At 36.5% G+C, this 22063-nt stretch overlaps 1 protein-coding gene across 3 annotated transcripts in view; it reads right to left on the reverse strand.

Moving 5' to 3' along the window:
* The window catches only part of LOC145694560 (uncharacterized), a 30469-nt gene extending 15983 nt beyond the window's left edge, over positions 1-14486 (reverse strand). Inside the window, exons 1-2 of one of the 3 annotated variants that reach the window (XM_081770889.1) lie at positions 14331-14486; positions 1062-1157 (exon numbers count right to left, since the gene is read on the reverse strand). The gene's annotated coding sequence lies outside the window, so the exon portion shown is untranslated. Of the gene's footprint in view, positions 1-1061; positions 1158-13776; positions 14083-14330 lie in introns of those variants that run through there. The other 2 variants (XM_081770890.1, XM_081770888.1) reach the window with 2 other exon arrangements.
* Positions 14487-22063: the final 7577 nt, after the last annotated feature.

The raw sequence follows: 22063 nt of genomic DNA on the forward strand, positions 1-22063 counted from the left end.
TTACCATTATATTTACTACGGATGAAGTAAAACTTATTAGAGCTACATGGTCATCATATTTTTACACATCGAAACGAACAATATTACTTTAGAGTTCACAACACTTCAAATTAGCAACAGTATTGCTTTCTTTTGTGTACTTAAAAGAATAGATTGTGGCGACATAGGACGTGCTACAATTTCTTATTTATTTATTTTAAATTCGATGCACTTCAACCCTAATCAATACATTTTATATCGGTGTGTCTGTAAAGAAGCTCCTTTAACAACAAATAAACCTCTGACAAATGTCAATTTAAAGAGGTACCAAAGCTTGAAACAATTAACATTATTCTCCTTAATAAAAGAAAACAAAGCCCATTCAGCACAAAACACTGTTGAATGTATTCAGCTTTTACGCTGGGAACGACTCGAGCACCGGGCTACAGCTCGCACCTAGCCCCCAATGACTTTCATCTCTCCCATGCTCTAAAGCAGAGCACGGCTAGCCACCATTATCTGATATGTAACGATATCAAAATCGCTGTTTCACGATGGCTATGAGAACTGTACGCGGATTTTAGTGTAGCCGGTAAGTAAATCCTTATTTATCGTTTTGACAAGTGCTTGAGCAATAAACCATAATACTCTTTGTAACCTTTATTCTGATCATTCCTCATATTTTAATTTGAAGGACATGGGAATAATGTGTCACAGCCTGCAATAAAATGGTCACAATGCATCCACAAATGAATGAAATGAAAAAAAAAAAAAAAAAAAAAAAAAAAGACATTCTGACCAAGGGCACCGATTTCTCTGTAACTTCGGGGCGGAGAGCATTTAGATGGAGAAGGAATATATGAGGATTTTACGACAAATTGAACTCAAATTGTGCAAAATATTGTATACTCATAAATGCAATGCGAGAGGCTCCACATGAGCTTTGGGGGGGGGGGGGGGGGCTCCTCGGTTCCTTCAGTATCGGCGCCCTTGATTCCAACAATAGTGCGCGAGAGTCACTCAAAAGGAAAACATTGTTCAATACGTATCTACAATATAATAATAATAATAAACTACATCACCTTCAGTCGTGTTTTGCACTTCAATGACAAGACTCTCCTAGCGTTCCTTTAATTTTGCCACGTGCAACCATGCAAGAACTTCCTCCTCAATTTTATCTGAAAATTAAATACACGTAAGATCATTGTTAGAACTGCAACAATAAACATTCACAAATCAATGAAATAATCGAAAGCGAAAGTGTCTAATACATTTGTAATAAATAACTTGTAAGCCAAGAACAGTATTTTTAAACCTCACATCAAATTATGTAATTATGTGTCAATCTGATGTCGATTATCTATTGCACAACCACGAACATCAATAAGTAGAGGTTGGAGCCATAAGAAATAAAGACCCTTACCTCTACTTATTTATACTCGTGACTGTACGTGCAATATATTCTTGTAACAAAATGATCTTCCCCCAGCAATTGAGAGCATCTTGCGATAAGGGCTCACTTGAGCTCAGTGGTAGAGCGCTCACATCTGGTGCGTAGAATCCCTGGTTCAATCCCAGCTCCCGCGACGTGGGTTTTGTGGTGGAGAAATAAGGTGTCTACTAAAATTCCAATATGAAATTTCGTGACTTTTTCTTTACCAAACCACAAAATTTCGTAACATTCTCAAGAGCGAATTTGGGTACAAATTAGGCCGAATCTTCATGCATGTGATAGAAGCATGCTTTGTTTGCGATTTGGTAGCGTCTAAAGCCGACCATAGAAATTTTTGGTGGTGAGTTTTGACGTTTTATAGAACAAAATTTTGCAGTCTGTACTTTTATTTGCAGAAAAAAAAAAAGACCCAAAAGCTAAATTTCGTGACCTTTTCTTGACTTTCATGACCGTTTTCTGATTTCGTAGCCGATAGACACCATTCCAAATACTGTGTACAACGGTTTTCTCAGGGTTCTTCTGTTTTCTCTCACTTTCGCCATTCCATCATGACTACCCATATCATCACCGCCACTTTTAGCATCCGTGCATAATCGCAGAACATTAAATTAATTAAAAAAAAAAAAAAAAAAAAACAGTCACTATAATCAATAAACTTCGTACTCATTACTCTTAAAGAGAATCATCTCAACTCAGACTCTCATTCGCTCGAGATATGGACCGCAATCCTCAGTGAGATTACTCGCTCCTGGTTACGATCAGTAGTCTCTCAAGGGTTTGCTCGGAATCAACCTAGCATTCCACTTATAGGACTCGTGCTCACATGAGCTGGAACACATTTATCGGGCCAGAACAAACTGAAACCGAGAGGCTATTCGCACGAGTTTCGACATTTCTAGTTTAAGATACAGTGTTCAAAGGTTAGTTCGCTGATGGGAGTTTAGAGCCTCTTTTAAGCACTTAGGCTACATAGGACATAGGCCTAAAAGTTTAAACTCGAATCCGAACCAACGTTCTCCCAAAGAAAATAGAGCCCATACATGAAAAGTGCACGAGTGCTATAAAATAGACTAGCAGATAATCTACGACAACTGCAAGTCGTAAAATTTACGTGAAAGTAGATGCACCAAAAAATGAGCCATTTCCCCGAACTATGAAAGATAAAGCCAAAATAAAGCAAAAAAAAAAACTAACAATATTTTACCCCTACTCCCATTATCCCTCTTTCCCAAATTAATTCTGAACATCACCTTTACATGTATAGATATGCTACATTGACTTGATCCCTAGTCTTCTTACAAGCGCTGCTATCGGCTGAAGGAATTCCACTCGTTTTCTCTCGCTTAGCAACAGCTGGACCCTTATTGGCTCAACGCGTGGGTGTGAGCGTGTTTGCATTTTTGCCACGACTCAAGACATTTTGGCAGCACAATACCAAATTTTACCTCTTTACGACCACATTGAACCATCAAACTTTGGCAGTCAAAAAATTCCCAAATATCTCGGGAACGGTTGAAGATATAGCACAATAACCTCGAAACTACTTTCGGGTCAAAACACACCACGAAACTGTTGGAAGCAAGCAGTTAGTTATTGGCGAAACCAGTTTAATTTTAGCACATGCCGAGTTATTAAAAATCATCATCATCATCATCATAGGTATTCTGCCTTTATTGGCAGGTCACTTGCCGCAGCTGAGAAGCTTCCATGCTCCACGGTCCTCCGCTAAACTTTTCGTCTTCGCGTATGATCTTTCTCTTTTAATATCATCCATTAATTGTAGTCTCCTTCGCCCCCTCCCTCTCTTTCCCGCCGCCATACCCTCTAGGACGTCCCTCATGATACAATCTCTTCTTAGGCAATGTCCCAACCAGTTTCTCTTCCTCTTCCTAATAATATCTAAAAGTGTTCTTTTCTCACCCACCATTTCTAACACTCTCTCATTCGTTTTCCGCTCGACCCAACTAACTCTTTCCATTCTTCTCCACATCCACATTTCGAAGGCTTGCAGTCGATTTTCGTCACCCTTACGCAATGTCCACGTTTCCGCCCCATACAGCACAACACTCCACATGAAGCATTTTATGAGTCTTTTTCTCAACTCTTTGTTCAAGGTCCCACAAAACAGACTTTTCTTTCTTTTAAAGGCTTCTTTCGCCATTCCTATCCTTGCTTTTATTTCACGTTCGCACTTCATGTCATTACTAAGAACACTACCCAGGTATCGAAAACTATTCACTTGTTCTATTTTCTCCCCTCCTACTTTTATATTTGACACAGACCCTTTCGTTCCAATCACCATGGTTTTTGTCTTTCTAACATTTATTTTCATCCCATATTCTTCAAAGCCCCTTCTCATTTTTTCTAACATTTTATTGATTTTCTTTTTAGATTCTGCAACAAGGGCCATATCGTCTGCAAATCTTATGCATCTAATTATTCTACCTCCTACCGAAATGCCATCATCATCATGTAGGCTCTTTTTCACTATCTCTTCTAGATAGACATTAAATAGTGTTGGCGAGAGGCAGCATCCTTGTCGAACTCCCCTTCCAATTGCACTCTCTTCCGTCAGTTCTTCCCCTATCCTAACACTTACTTGTTGGTTCATGTATAAGTTTCTTATGAGTCTTCTATCTTTCCATTCCAACCCTATATTTGTTAGAACTCCCAACAACAATTCCCAATTCACGCGGTCAAAAGCCTTTTCTAGATCAATAAATACAACATACACCTCTTTCCCTTTTTCTATAAATCTTTCATCGATCACCCTTAATAATCCAATAGCATCTCTTGTGCCCTTGCCTCTTCTGAACCCGAACTGCTCCTCCTCAACATCTTTATTTGTTCTTCCATATAACCTTCTGTTCAGTATTCGGAGCAGAATTTTAGCTGCATGAGATATAAGACTAATAGTTCTATAATCCTCACATCTCTTTGGGTTCGATTTCTTAGCCATCGGTATCATCATCGTTTTCAGAAAGTCTCTTGGCCATTCTCCTGTTTCATATAATTCATTGCATAGTCGCCACAATTCTTTCTTTCCCTTGTCTCCTATATTTTTAATGAATTCAATTGGTATGTTATCTATTCCTGTTGCCTTTCCATTCCTAATCTCGGATATAGCTTTTTCAAACTCATCCCTAAGAATACTAAATCCTTTATCATCCTCGCCTACTTCATTTTCTACTTCAACATTTAGGCTACACGGTCTATCCCTACTCTCATATAAGTCTTCAACGTATTCTTTCCACCTTCCTATGACCTCATTTCTCTCGCTGACTACCTTCCCATTCTTAATTTCTACTGCCATCATGATACTCCCTTGTTTCCTCCGAAATTCCATAGATTTCACCTCCTTGTACATTTCCTCATATTTCCCAACTCTTTCTAATTCTTCTATGTCCTCGCATTTTCTTTTGTAAAACTCTTCCCTCGCTTTGTCTGTTTCCCTTCGTAATTCATTATTTAACTTTCTGTACATCTTTGTGCCCTCTTCTGTATCAACCTGTTTCCACATCTTCCTCTCCCTCATTTTCTGCAACATCTGCTCTGTAACCCATGGTTTCTTAGCAGTTTTGTGTTCGCGGTAACCTACTGCTTCTTCTGCAGCCTGCCGTAAGCAACGTTTAATATGTTCCCACCGTGCGTTACTACCTGCGCCTATCCTTTCCTCGTTTGAACATTTTTCTTCGAATTTTTCAGCGAAAAGATTTCTTATTTCCTCGTTTTTCAACTTTTCAGTATTCAACACTTTGTTACCTACTTTTCTTCTGCCTACATTTTTCAGTTGAATATCTACTTCGGCCAGCACAAGATTATGATCAGAGAAAATATCAGCCCCGGGAAGGGTCTTCGCGTTCTTTAAGCTATTCCGATACCTGTCCTGAATCATAACATAGTCTGTCTGATATCTTCCGCCGTCTATTGGTGATTTCTATGTATATCTTCTTCTCTTGTGCTGATTGAACCAAGTGTTCCCAATTACTAGTGAATTCTGTCTACAGAAATTCACCAGTCCCTCTCCCCTTTCATTTCGTTCGCCTAAACCATATTTGCCTGCGATACTACCTTCCTGTTTTTCTCCCACAACTGCATTGAAATCTCCCATTAAAATTACGCATGCACCCTTCTTCTCCCTATCTATAATTTCTTCTATTTTCTCATAATTTTCCTCTACTTCTTCATTTGAGTTATTAAAAAAGAAGATAAAAAATGGAGTGAACTAATAGAAGATGGGTTGGATATGAAACATATTTTTGTTTGTTTAGACAAATGTATTTAAAGATGGTACATGGCATATGTTGTTAATGTTAATTCAAGGACTGTGATTATATAAATCATAGAAAAATAAAAAAGGTTTACAACTGGCGCAATCGGTAGGATTTTTGGTAGATACAGGAGCTGCGGTATCTGCAATAGGACATACTTCATCTGTATTAAAAGGAAAACCAATAGAACCATTTCAAGAACAGAGGCATTAGATTAGTAACAACTTCACCATATTCACCAGCAAATAATGGAAGTGCCGAGAGAGTTGTACAAACTTTTAAGAAACTACTAAAAAAGAGATATATACACAATGTATATAGGATTACTAAACAAAATGTAGTTAATTGGTTAAACGAAATTAATTATACCATGTTACATACTCCAACTAAAGTAACCAACTCTTCACCAGCTGGTTTAATTTTTTCGTTTAAACCTAGTACGTGGTATAATGTTTCACCGAGTATTTTTGACAGTAAAAATAAAAAGCGTGATTATTGGAATCATCTAGTCAGATTTGTCTGAAGGAGAAACTGTATGGGTAAGAAATTATAAAGGCGATCTACCTAAGTTTATTAAAGGTCATTTTATACGATTGTTATGTAGTAACATTTTGGAAGTGTTAGTAAATGGAAATATTCATAGACATCAAAGAAACCAAGTGAGAATTCCTAGAATGATGTTGAGTAAGAAAAATAAACAAATACAAGAGCATTCAGTTACGACAGAAAATCAATGGAGTCAAAGAAATGATGGAGGATTTGCAGAACATACACGGCAGATTGTAAGCGATTGAAGATTACAGAATTATGAGCAAACTGGAAATAATAAAAGCTCTGTTATGTCTCAGAAGGAACCTATTGCTACTAATTATAGAAGAAGGTCCCAAAGAATTAGAAGAGCTCCTGACAGATGGGGATGTGATCAATAATGGACGGGGGGAGGAGTTGTTGGAAGCAAGAAGTTAGTTATTGGCGAAACTAGTTTAATTTTAGCACATGCCGAGTTATTAAAAAAGAAGATTATAAAAAAAAAAAAAAAAAAATGGGAGTGAACCAGGGTTTGAAAAAACCCGGGCTTTTTTGAAAAAGCCCAACCCACCTGGGTCCATATGGGTTTTTTCGGGTATTTTCGGGTTTAATTGGGTTTTTTCGGGTTTAATCGGGTTTTTTCGAAATATTTCAATGTCTTTGGGGCAAAAATGTTAAAATGTGATTTATATTTCAAGATTGTCATTGTCAGAACTTGCAACAATTTTCTACTTACTGCTGTTTTGAAAAAAATGGCCGCCATTTTGAAATTTTACACTCGATCGCCGAGAAAATCTATACAGCAAATTTGGCAGATCTCGTGCTTTCACCGTCAAAACTTCAAGTTAAAAGACTGAAAATTGCGCTTCGTAGCGCGGATACTCGGTGTTTTGAAAAAAAAAAATTCCGCCATTTTGAAATTTTACGTTGGTATGCCACCAAAATCTATACAGGAAATTTAGAGTGTCTCGTGCTTGTATTCTGAAAATTTTAACTTAAAAGGCCAAAAGTTGTACCCAGTAGTGTGTGTGGTAGAGGCAGACAAACGAGTTGATTTGATTTTGTGTTTAACGTCCCTTTCAGCAGTGGAGTATATATGAGACGGGACCTATTGATTAACGTGGAATCCAAACCATATGAGCTCCCTCCGGGAAGCAAACCCGGGTCCCACGTTGAAGACGCGTACACTAACCGCATAGCCATGAAGGAGCTCGGCAGACAAACGAACAAATGTAGATCAAGTCATCCAGAAGCCTGACTGACGTTCGCCAAATATGAATACCAAAAGGGGTCTATTAATTTAAAACAAAGATACAATTCATGTTGTATGAAATAAATACATGTTTTAAAATGTCTTATATGAAATTTACATCTTCCAGCGTAAATAAACCTGCCATATTTTCTCCATGAGAATACGGGACACCTCAGATGCCCCCCTTCCTCAAGTTTCCAACACAATGCAATGAACTGTTGTCTGGTTATGAACAAAAGTATAATAGGCCGCGGTGGCTCAGTGGTAGAGCGTTCACCTCTAGTGCATGGGGTTCCTAGTTCGATCCTAGCTCGCGCCAAGTGAGCTTTGTGGTGGACAAACACCTTTGCGTGGGTTTTCTCGAGATTCTCACGTTTCCTCCCACTTTCTTCATTCTGTCATTTCACTCATTTCTCATAATCACCGTCACCTTGAGCATAGCAGGTATAACCGTGAGACTAAAAGTAAAAGATTTCATTTTATTTAATTTAATTATTTTTTTTTTTTCAAGAATATAATTGGCGAAAGTTTACTAAGCAGCAGCTGCTTTTCTCTTTTCGTACCCTGCAATTAATTGTATAGACTAAAGATGTGCTATAAAAATGCTTTACAGGAAAACAATATGCAAATTTAAATCAGTAATACAATCTACTATCAATATTTTTCGCGCGTTTAGCAATATTTATTTACATGGCTGTATCTGCCAAAATTACGTTCGTCAGTTTAATTTGATGAAAAGCTGATTTTTCTCATTGTGTCGTGTGTAATTGTCAGGACCAGATTTACATTTTTCTAAGACCTGGACCAAAGTACAATTCTGTGCCCCTAGCCTCTGAAAAAGATTATGATTCTTGTTAATTATCTAATGTGTTGCTTAAGAAAAGGTTAGTCATCTTCCCTATGTTTGTAAATGTAGAAACACTCAAAGCCATTTTTTTAATGTTCCGGAGAGTATACGAGTTTCCATCAAGTGTAATGGAAAAAGTAGCATTGCAAATTTAGCTCGCTATCAAGTCGAACAGGGTGGTGTTACAACTTCCTCGAAACTGTTACATGCAACAGCGTACTGTTCATACACTAATTACAGGATTCCCAGCCAATGTCAGAATTTTTTGTTTTTCGCTTTTCGAATAAGCTGATATTGATAGCAGAAATGGAACGGAGTTAAAATATGGGACATTTCCCTGTCCCGACTAAATTTACGGGGACGCGGGACACTCCCGTTTTTTGCGGGACGTATGGCAAGCTTAAGCTTAAATAAATAGTTTTGTTGTTGAAATGTTAATTTCCGATCTTCTGCGTTTAATTCGGGAATTCCCCGAGCACTTCTTTCACAGCGTGTACATCAAAACTTCCACTAGTACGGAAATTTGAACTCAGCACTTGAAATAGTAAGCGTTACGTAGTCTTCGAAACCCCGAGCATTAAGCTTCTTAAATTTGACAAGAATTTTTACGCTATTGCTGGTATTGATTCTACAGAATGCTTACTTGAAGTGTAGCAACAAATGACTGAACTAAACTGTTATTGTTGGAAAACCAAATTTTAGTTGAAGAACCTTGTGTTTTACATCAAAGGTAAGAAATAATACTAATAGTTTTACTAATAGGAGTATTACTAATAGTAATACTAATGTATTTATATATGTACTATTAGTACCGGCACCTATGACCTTAAACCCGTTAAACGTATGAGTGATAATGTCCCTTGGTGTCGCCAAGTCGACGAGCATACTATTCACGGAAAATATTTTCTAAAGTACAGAATTGCTTATTTTACTTCAAATAGGCTATAAGCATAATCCGCACATTAATTTGTTCTATAACTATCTCAAGCTAAGTTATTTTTATTTATTTATTTATTTTTTTTTTTTTTCAAATTCATTTAGTGCATTCAGAACTTTATGAATGTTGTTGTATACCTTAACGTGAAAGCCTCTAATTCTCCCAAGGAAAGTCTGAAATCTGATAAAAATTACTTACAATGTGATCACCTTAGTTGTGTCAATAATATACTAACAAATAGGTCAAAAACCCAGGTGGGTTTTAAAGTGGGTTTTTTCAGGTGGGTCCAACCCTGGAGTGAACTAATAAAAGATGGCACATGGCATATGTTGTAAATGTTAATTCAAGGACTGTGATTATATAAATAATAGAAAAATAAAAAAAAAGTTTACAGAAACATATATCAACCACGTCTCAACTACCACTTTTAACATGGAACACCGAAATTTTCGATGTGGAACAAAAGGTGGCTCTTAATTTCACAATAGATTAAAAGGCCCCAACAACAATCGAAAAAAAAATTTTCCTTATTTATCAATTCAATAATGAATATTAAAAAACTTAATAAGAGTCTCGTCATGTTTTAATGTACAAACTACTATTTGGGTAGGGGTCCTTGTTGTCATGGGCAATAAAACACGAAGCCAAGAATACTTAGACCCATCGTGCAAACAGTCTACAACGTTATCTTTCTATATAATTTTTAGCAAAATTTCTTCTCTTTTACGCTATTATAAATATGCTTTGCTATTCTTATTAGTTGGCGGAAATAGGGTTTTAGACTTAGCAGGTGTTTGACTGTTGTAGAGAGAGAAAAAAAGGGAATGAAAGCTGCAACTCACATTTAAGGCAAATACTTAGTTTGTTTCAATTTACAATTATATAATACAGTTTGAACAGTAATATAAATATGAGTAAATATGACTGCTCATTTCGAAATTTGTATTCGATTTATGTTGACATAATGGTCAGATGATCAGATTAGAAGAAACATTTTTCATGGTCATGAATTTAAAAATGTTGAAAGAAAACTTCCAGAGTGGGAATATATTAATGGTAATTGCTATCTTATTCAGTATTACACATACGATATGGTTCACAGGTATTCTCACCCAAGACATCGCGGTGGAAAGATACTAGTTATTGGTACCAATGGATCGGCATACTATACCAAACACTATTACAATAATTTTATAAAGATTTATCCCTCAAATTTGTGTGGCAGTTGTCGATATAAATGTTACGTATTTAAAAATTTTCAATATACTCTCATATTGTCACTTGAGATAATAAAGCAATTATTAATCTGTCAAAATAATTTATAAATCATAACGCTATAGCTCAATTCCTATGCTAACTTGGACCCCTATCCCCCAAAATTATGTCTATGAACAACGTGGCCCATTTCTGCCAAATTATGACAGACACAGTCCAAAAATAGAATAAGAATGGCCTCTGATCATAAACAGTAAAAGAAAAACGAAATACGTGTACATTTACCAAGTAACAGCTCCATACCACCACTCAAGAGTACCTCCAAAAATTTGACGCTGGACACACAAATGGCCCATATCTCCGAAGCGATGAGCTCAAAATTGACCCTCAAGGGTAAAAACACATCATAAAACATATAGTTGCTAACTCTCAATATTCTACGACGACTCCAATCATAAAATTTATGGGTGAGTAGATGTACCCAAAAATGGGTCATATCTCCGAAACTATGAGAGAGAGAGCAGAAAAATACCCCCTTTTCTTATAACCTAATCCCCTATTACCCCACTTCCACTACATTTTTCCCCTAATTTAGTCCTGGATATCATATTTACATGTACCGTTGGGCTATGGGAAGTTTCTTTATTAAATAAATACTTCAAATTTAAGGTCTAATACCGAAAATGTCTCACTCGGCATAGACAAAATTCAAGAATTGTTGAAAATTTATTGTTCTTCTAGGATTTGCATATAACTACAGCTTACGGATATATGGTATAAAAACTGTGCAAAAACAAGTCAACCTGTGCTAGGTGGCCACTAAAAAGCACGAATCCTATCTGACAGTCATTGCAGTTTAAGCTGGTAGACCCGCAAGCCAGCGGGGCGGTGCGTCCGGGGCAAGCATGCGCGTAAGTAAGGGTATTGAAAAAAATATGGGTCTTGGCAATGATACGAGTTTCAATAGTAAATGGCATGGTTTTATACTAATAATGCTCCACTTGTAAACATAAAATGCAGGTTCTGTAAGTTGTGTAGAAACACACCACCGGTGGAAAATAGCGTCTAACAGTTATTTTTCATATACAATTACTTATTTTATCGCTCGTAAAGCACTTGTAATGATTTTACACTAGTAACCATAGAATTATAAACCTAAAATACAGCTGTCTTACTTTGTATTTAATTTTGTCCCCTGCAGCAATTTGTTCCTTTTAAACATGTCTTTTCAAGCAAAGTATTGAATTTTACTTGAAAATCTTCCAAAATGTGGTGCGTCATAACTACACAAGCAACGATAAATATACTCTGGAAATATACTGCACATATCGTTTTATGCAGTCTAAAAGTTAAGTGCTGTATCGCCGGACCAATTTTAGGAAATTTACCGCATCAATTGGAGAATTTATTTACGTTTGTGAGAAAGAATGAGTGAAAGTTAAATAAGGGGAATAGTAAAAGTTAAGAAAGTGGTTGTTTTTGATGCTGTACGCGGCACCGTATGTGGATGCTGATGGACTATTTCGCGGAGAGGTACACTTGTTATGACAGTGGCGTGAACACAGTGTGGAAATGGCGCATGTATATCAAGAGTGTGTGACATATCATGTGAAAGTGGCAAGATTCTAGAACACAGGTCCCCCTTCCGATCTAGCTGTAATAAAGACAGAAAATAACGTGCCCTGCGGGGCTCTAACCCGCCTTCACTCGCTGACGCTCGCTCGTCAGTACTATGTAAGGTAATAGTTAAGAACAGCAACTTCTCATCTCCCGTGCACGAGGATACATCTTACTATTGCACTACCTACAGAAATGATTCTATATCATGTATAAGTGGTAATAGAACACACAACAAACCCAGATAATGTTGCACTCACACTCCAATATGGAGTGAGAATACAGATTGATCTGCGTTTCATATGTGTTCTATTACCACTTGTACACCAAATAGAATCATTTTCCTACGTAGTGCAACAGTAAGAAGTATCCACGCACACGGAATATGCGATATGTGTTTTCAAATCCCCCCCATAGGCGTACCCCCACACACATAGTCATACACTAAGTACAAGGGCACATTATTATTCCCATACGATATAAAAAACAGATATTCCTAGAAAAACACCCTAAGTACAAGGGCAAGAACTCAGTCTATTACCTACTTTTTAACATCCTAGATAGTCAACGAATAATTCCTGAAAGTATGGCGTTCCTCGTCCTTCCCTAAACGGGAGTACGGCTCCTTAACTATAACCCTATGTAAATTAAATATTAAATTTTTGGTACACAAAGGAACCAATCTAGCTAATAATCTATATAGATACACCTGCGTTCTAGAACCTTCCCTATGAAACTTATATGGAACCATTCAAAAATAACGAGCGACAGTTAAGAAACTGTTGCACATGACTTTCTTCTTGAAATTGCAAAAGTTTACAAGCCTTAGTTTTGAAGGTAAGTGACTTCCAACTCAACGGCAATGTATTTCTGCACAGTGTACGGAGGCTGAATTTTATATTTACAAGTGAAGCATTACTGCAAGTGCTATTGAAATTTGTATGATTTCCAAAACCCTCACGTTTTCACTATCCTCGCTTACGGTATACCCACCGTCGCTGATGTGGTTGCTCCCTTCGGACGCAGCACAACGCGGCTACCCAGCTTCACCCTGCCTGACTCGATTAGATAGTATTCGTGCTTCTTAAATGGGCACCTAGCACAGGTTGGTTTGTTTTTGCACTAGTTTTTATGCCACTAATCTAATGTAATCTAACTTAACTTAATCTAATCGAATCATATAACCAAATGGAGTAAACTTCGGTACTTTTTTTCGATTTCCAAATTGGTTAGGCGATACAACAATAATGCCCAACCTAAACTGGCATTGCTCGCTTCACCATCTGGTTTCGCCCAGTGCTTTTTCCCGACCTCTACCCCGTGGGTTGAGACACGGGTCTCCTTGTATGGCAATTTAGTACAAGTAAACAGTAATTTCCTATGCAATTTTTAAATTATCATCACTTAATGTTGTTAATTAAAAACTGGCGGGGGTTAACGGAATAAATGCCAATTTGTTTCCGTAAACTCGGATAGCAAATTTTTGTAAATAGTGGCACTACTCTTAACCATTACCATTCGGAATACTACTTGGATCATTATTGCTACATTACATGGATATTCATAAGCACAGCCCACTGAGACACTTAATTTAGGCAATATTACTTATGTCATAGTGTAAAAATATTACTTATGCTCATATTTATCTGAATATTCTTAATTAATATGTATACACACCTGATATTTCTTCATTTTAATTCTAACGAATACCAATAATATTCCTATATAGTTTGTATCAAAAAGTTACTGTCCACTCTTGAAAACAACTGTTAGCATAAATATTAGCTTGCAATTCATGGTTTACCAATCACCTAACTCACTTGTCAAATATTGCCGCCATACTTTTATTTTCCGAAATTCTCATCAATCAGTGTTGCCAGAAAATACATACACTTGCAAAGAAATTAAATTACAATTTCTACACAGGAAGCAACATATTTCTCTACTTTCGTCAATGAAATTATTTAGGCCCGCGTTAACCGTTACCCCACTGCAAAAATTCTATTTCAAAAACATTTTGTTGTAGTAACACCTATTTTACAGTGTAGTCGTCCCCAGGGGAAGGCAATTGTCCTGAATTTTCGAAGGGCGTTCAGTTCTTGGAAACATATATATATATATATATATATATATATATATATATATATATATATATATATATATATATATATATATATATATATATATATATATATATATATATCAAAACATATAAATTTGCTCTCTCATACCATAATACTTAATATATTTATATTAAACACCAGTGCCGGATTGGCTACGTTGGCTACTTGTCGATTGCCAAGCGCCCGAGAAGGCCCAAGAGATCAAGAGGCGCAGGACCTGCAGGCCTTGGTAGAATTTTCTCGATCGCAAATGCTTTCTTCCTTGAGTCTTCCTAGCAAAAACGTTGCGGAAACGGAAGTTCGTCTTTCCGAAAGAAGTCCTCTCGGGCCGCACCCTTGCTCATATCAGTACGGCCCGTGAGCCAGTTAAACTTTGTACTTAGCAAAGGCCCACTCTCTTCCGTAACGGCTCCTTGCGCATCTCAATTCAGTTCTTCAGAGAAGACGGACGCGCTCTAGTACACTCTTCAGTGCGACGTTGCAACATGGGGCAAGACATTGTGCAGTATAGAGCGGCCCCGGCCATCGGACTTTTCAACATATCGAAAACAAGATCAAAAAACTACGTAAGAAAGGGAAGTGCTGTGTCATGTGCGAACAAAGATAACAAAAATGGGAAGTGTGCATTTATCAGTGCTACGCTTATATTGATACTCTTATTAGCCCAAGCAGTTGAACCGAACCCAGGACCTACTACTGCGAACATCGAAGAACTCTTGAAAGAATTAAAAATTGGTCAAGATAACCTTATATCGGAAACAAAAGCATTGCGAACAGAAATGAAAAGTATGATAACTAAAGTGACTTTGCTCGAACAACAGCTACAAAAAGAACAGGACACAGTACAAAGACTCATAAAGGAAAACCGGGATATCAAAAACCAACTTGACTATCTCGAAGGACAATCCAAACGAAACAACATTGTGCTATACGGTGTAAAAGAAGATGAAAACTACGAGGACTGGAATACAACAGAACAAAAGGTCATAGAACTTATCAGGAAAAACACGGACGTAACTATAACAAGTGACATGATCGAAAGAGCACATCGGATGGGAAGCAGCCGTGGGCAACGACCAATTGTTGTGAAATTAATTTCGTTCAAGAAAAAACAAGAAATTCTTAGAAATGGGCGAAAACTACACACAGCGGGCATAAGTATCAGTGAGCAATATTCTCGCGGAGTGAAAGAAATTCGTGAACAGTTAAAAGTTCATCTAATAAAAGTCAGAAACGATGGTTACAACGCGCATCTCAGATATGACAAAATAATTATCAACGGTACAAAATACAGCTTGCAACAGTGTATAGACTATGAGAACAGCATGTATTCAGGAGAACAGGTCCACCAAACAAAACCCTCTGCGGACAGGAACACGTCATTGCAGGAAGCAACGGGCGACGGAGACTATCAAAGAAACATCAACGTGAGGGACCCTAGAGGAAAAACCGCCTACAACCAAAGAAGAGGAGCGGAGGGGGGAAGTGAAGTGTTAGTGAACAACAGTGATAAGTGAGTAGAGGACAGGACATCGACCCACATATCCAGGTAAGGAGAAACACACAGAAACCCATTGTGACATTAATGCACCAGAATATCCAAGGGTTGACATCAAAAATAACTGACCTTGAAGCATTCTTACATACAATAGACAAACAACTGCAAATCGTGTGCCTGACCGAACCTTGGTTAACAAAAGAAAATATTGAACAAATAAAAATTCAAAACTATGAAGTAGTTAGTCACTTCTGTAGGGAAATAAACAGCAGGGCAGGATCAGTAATCCTAGTCGAAGAAAACTTGACAAAAGATGTTAAAAAAATAGACATGCGAAGTACCGAGTTCGCTTATGAAAATGCAGTCATTACTATAGAAAAGTTAAATTTAATAATTGCTGTAGTATATCGTAGCCAACGGGGATCTCTTGACACCTTCTTTAATTCACTCAAAATGTTTCTAGAGGGCATACGGAATATACATAAGAAAAAAATTATAATATGCGGAGATTTCAACATAGATTTCCTAAAAAACTCCTCAGAAAAAGAACGCGCAATTACACTTCTAAACATATATTAGTCCACCAGCGAACGAGTGCGGGCGGCCGATTTTGGAACTAAAATACAAACAACAGTGTTTCTAACCGGATCACTTGTAATTAATCTATCACAGTTGTTTTTGCCCTGTTCATAATAAACCACTTCACGCATATATTCAAGTTAAGACAAACACAATTTCAAAAGTTATGGAAGTTATTTTCAGAACATTTTAAAGGACTGAAAAAAAAAAGTACATACACCCTCCATATTAATATGACAATAACTTGCGAATAAACTAACCTCAGTGTTGTACAAAGGAACACTGAGAACTTCGTAGCATTAGAGTGTAAGGAATTCCTAATTCATCTGTTAACGAAACCTCGAAGTTCATCCTTGTGAATCAAAGTTATACTTTGGCAACTGCGCTTTCATTGTTTAAAGCAAGTTCTATTGTGTAGTTTTGAGATAAGGCGTCTTCGAAATTGCTACCAATTTGGACCATGTGATCGATCGATTGACAGTACCTTCAGTAACAAATTTGCATTGAGATCATTTTCGGATGTGCTGCAAAAGACTGGTGAGAGAGAAACTGATAATCTAACCGCCTCCGAAGGAGATTTAGATCCGCCCCTAATTAAGAAGGTAGATAAATATAACTTTCTCTGATATCTAATCTGTCATTATTTAGCATGGTTTGGTAATTTAAAAATCCAGTATTTCTACCATATTTTGAAAAAAAAATATTTAAAAGAAATAAACCCAATGTTACATTGAGGCGGTAGGGGAGCGATTAAAGTGGGGAGCCTGACAATTGATTTCTTATAGCTCGTGAAATTCAGAAAAAATGAATTTCATATTAAAAAAGAAATACAAAATACATTTTCAGGGTAACTCTTACATTCATTATGTTATTATAAAGTTAATGGTACTTTTGAAATTGATTAGAGCGAATAGATATGTATTTAAGTAACAAAACCACTTGCGTAAGTTTTTCAAAATATCAAGTTAGAAGAACGAAGTTTGTCTTCCACTGCTATCTCATTACTCAAAGATACCGGCGATGAAACAATTGGCCGGAAGTCTACGTAGCACATTTTAGTACTTACACTTGAAATAAAAATACAGCTGTTTAAAGACGATTGATTACCTTTGTCTTTGAATTTCATATGTGCACACAGGATTTGTTAAACAAGACCGTACATCTGATATGTTTGAACTATATGCAACTTATGCTCACGGGCTAAACTCAGTCTTCTGAAGTCAATCGACAAATGATTACGTATTACAGACACAAAGACAACACTAGGCTCCCAAGTTTCAAAATTATATTGTGTATGAAAACAGATAATAGAATTGTCACAAGAGACCTAGGGTCTGAAAGAAATTCAGAGGGAGTTCAAAGGGAATTTCTACTCATAAATAAAAGTTATGAATTTATTGTGTATTGAACCAATGATATTTATGCTTACATTACCCATACGCTGATATTTTATCGATACTTTTATTTCACATTTACCAAAAGGCTGGATTACGATTATAATCCTAAAAGAAAGATACATTGTAATCAGGTTTTACAAGGCAATCCCGAAAGACAAGCTATCCAATCCCGTAGCCCTTTAAAAAAATTAAGGAAAATTTTTTCTTCACTTCCTTTTCCCCCAAAGGGTTCACATTAATCGAAACAATGAAATGAAATTTCTTTAGTTTAACGTCCCATGATTATGGTCTTTATGCTAGAGGAGACAGATGATTAATGAAAGTGAAACATTGTAAAATTAATTGTTGGGCTCTCACAGAACCACGTACAACAAAGACACATGCGCTAGCCAATAGACCAACGGAGAGAACTTCCACAGTTCTCGAGTGGAAACGTATCGGAATTCTTTCTTGGCTACAACTCAAGAAAATAATTTAGTTGTCATTCGATAGACCTACATTAAACCAAATACAATCATCGCGAGCCTTAACTTGATTTAAACTTACAGTTACAAGATATTGCGCAAGTATCTAAGCTACCAACCCATAATTAATATTTTAGTCATTACATCTTATTACTGAGTTTTACAGGTTTCTACTGTTTTATAATGAAATCAAATAAAACGTAATCAATTTTTTTTATATATAATCTGCTTAATACACGGTAGAAACTTACTTGTATGCTATCTTGTTCTTAAGAGGGAGAAGGAGTGAGCCACAGCGACCAGAATATTGGCGTTCAATTTAACATGGGATCTCAAACATTTTTTAGGCAAATCATGGTTGCATTTCGTTCTTTCGCAAAAGTGTCTCAATAGCTCACTAAATATGATGCATCTCATTTTAAAGGTACAATTTGAACACTTTACGTTGTATTTTCTTCTTATAAATACGGATAATTATAATCCAAATTCCCATAAGAAAATGATCAAAATTAGAGGGAAAAATCTTCTGTTTTTTTTATAGTAAGGAAAAGAGCTAAAAACTTCGAACTTTTTTGAGAATGGAGTACTATCTTTGTATTTGTGCGCTACTGTACTATTTTTTCGCTGTTTCCAAAGACATCCATTCCACAATCGATGAGAAATTATATCCTTAATCATTGAATCTACAGAAATCAGAAATCAGATTTTTTTGTGTTCACGTACTTGGCCGTCTAACTGCTAGATGGCACTATAGTCATTTCTCATCCCCCCTTCCTTCTCAGCGGGAGCCAGTCCTTTTGGAAACACACTTTGAACTTCTTAACAGGAGGGGGGAGGAAGGAAATCATTGTAAAGAACGGAACTTCAAACACAAGGAATGGCAAAATTTATGACCTCTTTAGGTGATGGTTTCTGTTTTAGCAGTTCAGTGTATTTGAATGGTTTCTGTGAGAAGGAGTGATTTGTGCTTGAAGCGATAATGCCGAACTTTCGACAAAGATTTGCGAAGGACAAACCAAACCAGAAAAAACTTCGTTTATCTATTCCAAGAAAGAAAAGAAAACTTCCTCCCGGTCTGAGAAAATATATGCAAGAGAAAAGGTAAGACACATTATTAGTTATTATAATAAATTTTATAATATACAGTAGTAATATAGAAATGCACCATATGGTATCTTATCAAAATAAACATACCATATGCCAAGGATGCGAACATTAACAATAATAATAATGCACCTTTTAAAGGCATTCTTTTCTTAATCAAGTCGCACTAAAAAGTAAAAAACAATTTTGTTTATGCATGGCTAAAAAGAAAAGAATGGGACGCGCTCTCATATAATGTTACTTTATAAATTCTTAAAATGACACGCCTCATTCTTTTTGTTAGTTTTGCATAAACTTTTTTTTTTTTTTTTAGTGCGAATTGATTAAAAGAAGAATGTCTTTAAAATGTGCTGTATCATTTTATCGATGGATACTTTTTCCAAATCCTAAAGTGATATGTAACCAGGAAAACCAGGGCTAATTGCAGGCTAGTATTTATTTTAGAATAAAGAAGTTGAAAAAAATATTAAAATTTACTTTTAAAATAAATAAATATATTGCAATATATGAAACTAATAATGGAATATTGTATTTCATCGGACTTATCTCGCTCTGCAACATTTCTTAATTCTATAACGTCAGGAAATAAGTTCAATTAACGTTCCATTGATAACACCACGGACCATTGTGAACTAAAGAAAAGAATGTAAAAATAATTTGTTTAGATTAAAAATGATTTTTAATCCATTACTGGATGAAGGTTTCCCCCATTTTGCTCCTACCAAGATCACTCAGCTGCTGCCCTTATCAAGTGTTTTCAGGAGCTATGCGGATTTCATCTGTCCATCTTGGCCATCTTCTAGGTCGTTTACTTCCTCTGGGTATCCAATGTAAAACAATTCAATCGTAATTAAATTTCCATCTGTTTGCCTACCTATGATCCATCTTCACTTCATTTTCTTCGCAGTCCTGAACATATCTTTTACCTTTGTTTGAGATAAAATTTATTGACTTTTCTTCCCGTTCCTCCTAGTTATTCCTAGCATGTATCTGTCCACTGCTCTTTGCTTAACTCTAAATTTCTGACTTGTTTGACATTCAACGTTCACATTTCATAGCCATACATCAGGGGCAAGACATATCAATTACACATTTATAAACTTGTGAGTTCCATAAGCTAGGCAGTTAGTTATAGGTCATCCAAATTGGACGGTGGCAACTGAAGCCTAGCAGTAGCACATGTTCATACTACGTACGGCTCACTTATGTATACATCCATTCGTAGTTTCATGGACATAACAGCACATATTTGGCTTTTTGGTCATTTTTTGCATCAATGGTGTTTAGAAAACCGGAATGATCTGTCCGTAGACCAAGGGCGCCGATTTCTCTGTAAATTTGTGGGGACTCATTCAGATGCAGAAGGTATATATATGAAGATATTAAGACAAATCGCACTAAAATTACGCCAAATATTGTATATTCACAAATATAATAGGGGGACCCACATGAGCTTTGGGGGGCCAGGGCCTCCTCGGCTCCCCAGGATCAGCGCCCTTGCCGTAGACGGATAATTCCTTGGGTAATTAAAAAGTCACTTCAATTATACATTGAAAGTAAGTTTAAATATCGTTTAAGTATAAAGTAATTAATTCCTTAGGAACACAACATAAAGTAATAATTTATTTTAGGTCAGTGCCTGCAACGGAAGAAGTAGGAAATGAAGCGTGCAACAATGAAGTGAAAAGTAAAACTGGCTGTATTTTATCCGGTCGAAGGATCATAGACATTGAGTATTTCCTAGAAGCTATGAAAAGATTAGACAGTCACAGTCCAATTGGTTGCACTTTCCAAAATATGAAACTAGTACGAGAGAAGCGAATAGGATTGGAAAGCACTCTTATTTTCAAGTGTTCTATGTGCAATTTAGAAATTCCAATTTCAACTGAAAGGAATTATGAAAGTAGTATGGATGTGAACACTGCGGCTGTTGCGGGAACTATATCAACAGGTGGTGGACATGCACAATTGGAAGAAGTACTATCAGCAATGAATGTACCGTGTATGTCTTCAAAAACTTTTAAAAAGTATCACGATGTTGTGTGTGAAGCCTGGGAGCAGACAGCAGAGAATGAAATGAAACTTGCTGCAGAAGAGGAAGCAAAAATAGCACGAGAGAAAAATAATGTGGATACCGATGGCACACCTCTTATAACTGTTGTTGCCGATGGAAGTTGGGGAAAACGATCGTATAGAAAGAATTATAATTCACTATCTGGAGTGGTAAGTTTCAAAATTCAATTTATTATTATTCAACTCTCTAAATTCATAATCAGTACAATAACCCCTTCGGGGTAAAGGAAACAGTAACGCAAGAATTATATTCACAAAAAAGTGATATCCATTTTGCAAGTGACTTTCTTTGTATCACTATCGCGGAAGTGTTTCCTTTGTAATAAAATTAAGAGACTTAGTATCCTCTCTTGCTACATAGTGAAAAAAAAAATCTTTACCATTGTATATTGTAAAGATCTGATCCACCGGCAGTGGCCTATTTACGATTTTGTTTCGGAGGGGAGGGGGCTTCTCTAACTTTGTTCCTGGAAATGTGAAAATTATGCAAGATATTTCATTTACTTTAATGTAGTAAATACAATTTCGGGGGGACTTAAGCCTGGAAGCCCCCCTTAAATACGCCACTGTCCACCGGTATTGTAACAGAGCGGTGCTTGAGATAATGACCGTAGAAATGCAAACTCCGTTTAGTGATTATTTCACAGCCTTGTTTTATTACAAATGTAAACTTTTTAGTAAATGGAAAGGAGGGCGTGGATCTTGGGTCAGAGTTGATGACGATGG

This window comes from Thermobia domestica, chromosome 9 (assembly GCF_964235325.1).
Source record: "Thermobia domestica chromosome 9, izTheDome1.hap1.1, whole genome shotgun sequence".
Lineage (NCBI taxonomy): Eukaryota > Metazoa > Arthropoda > Insecta > Zygentoma > Lepismatidae > Thermobia > Thermobia domestica.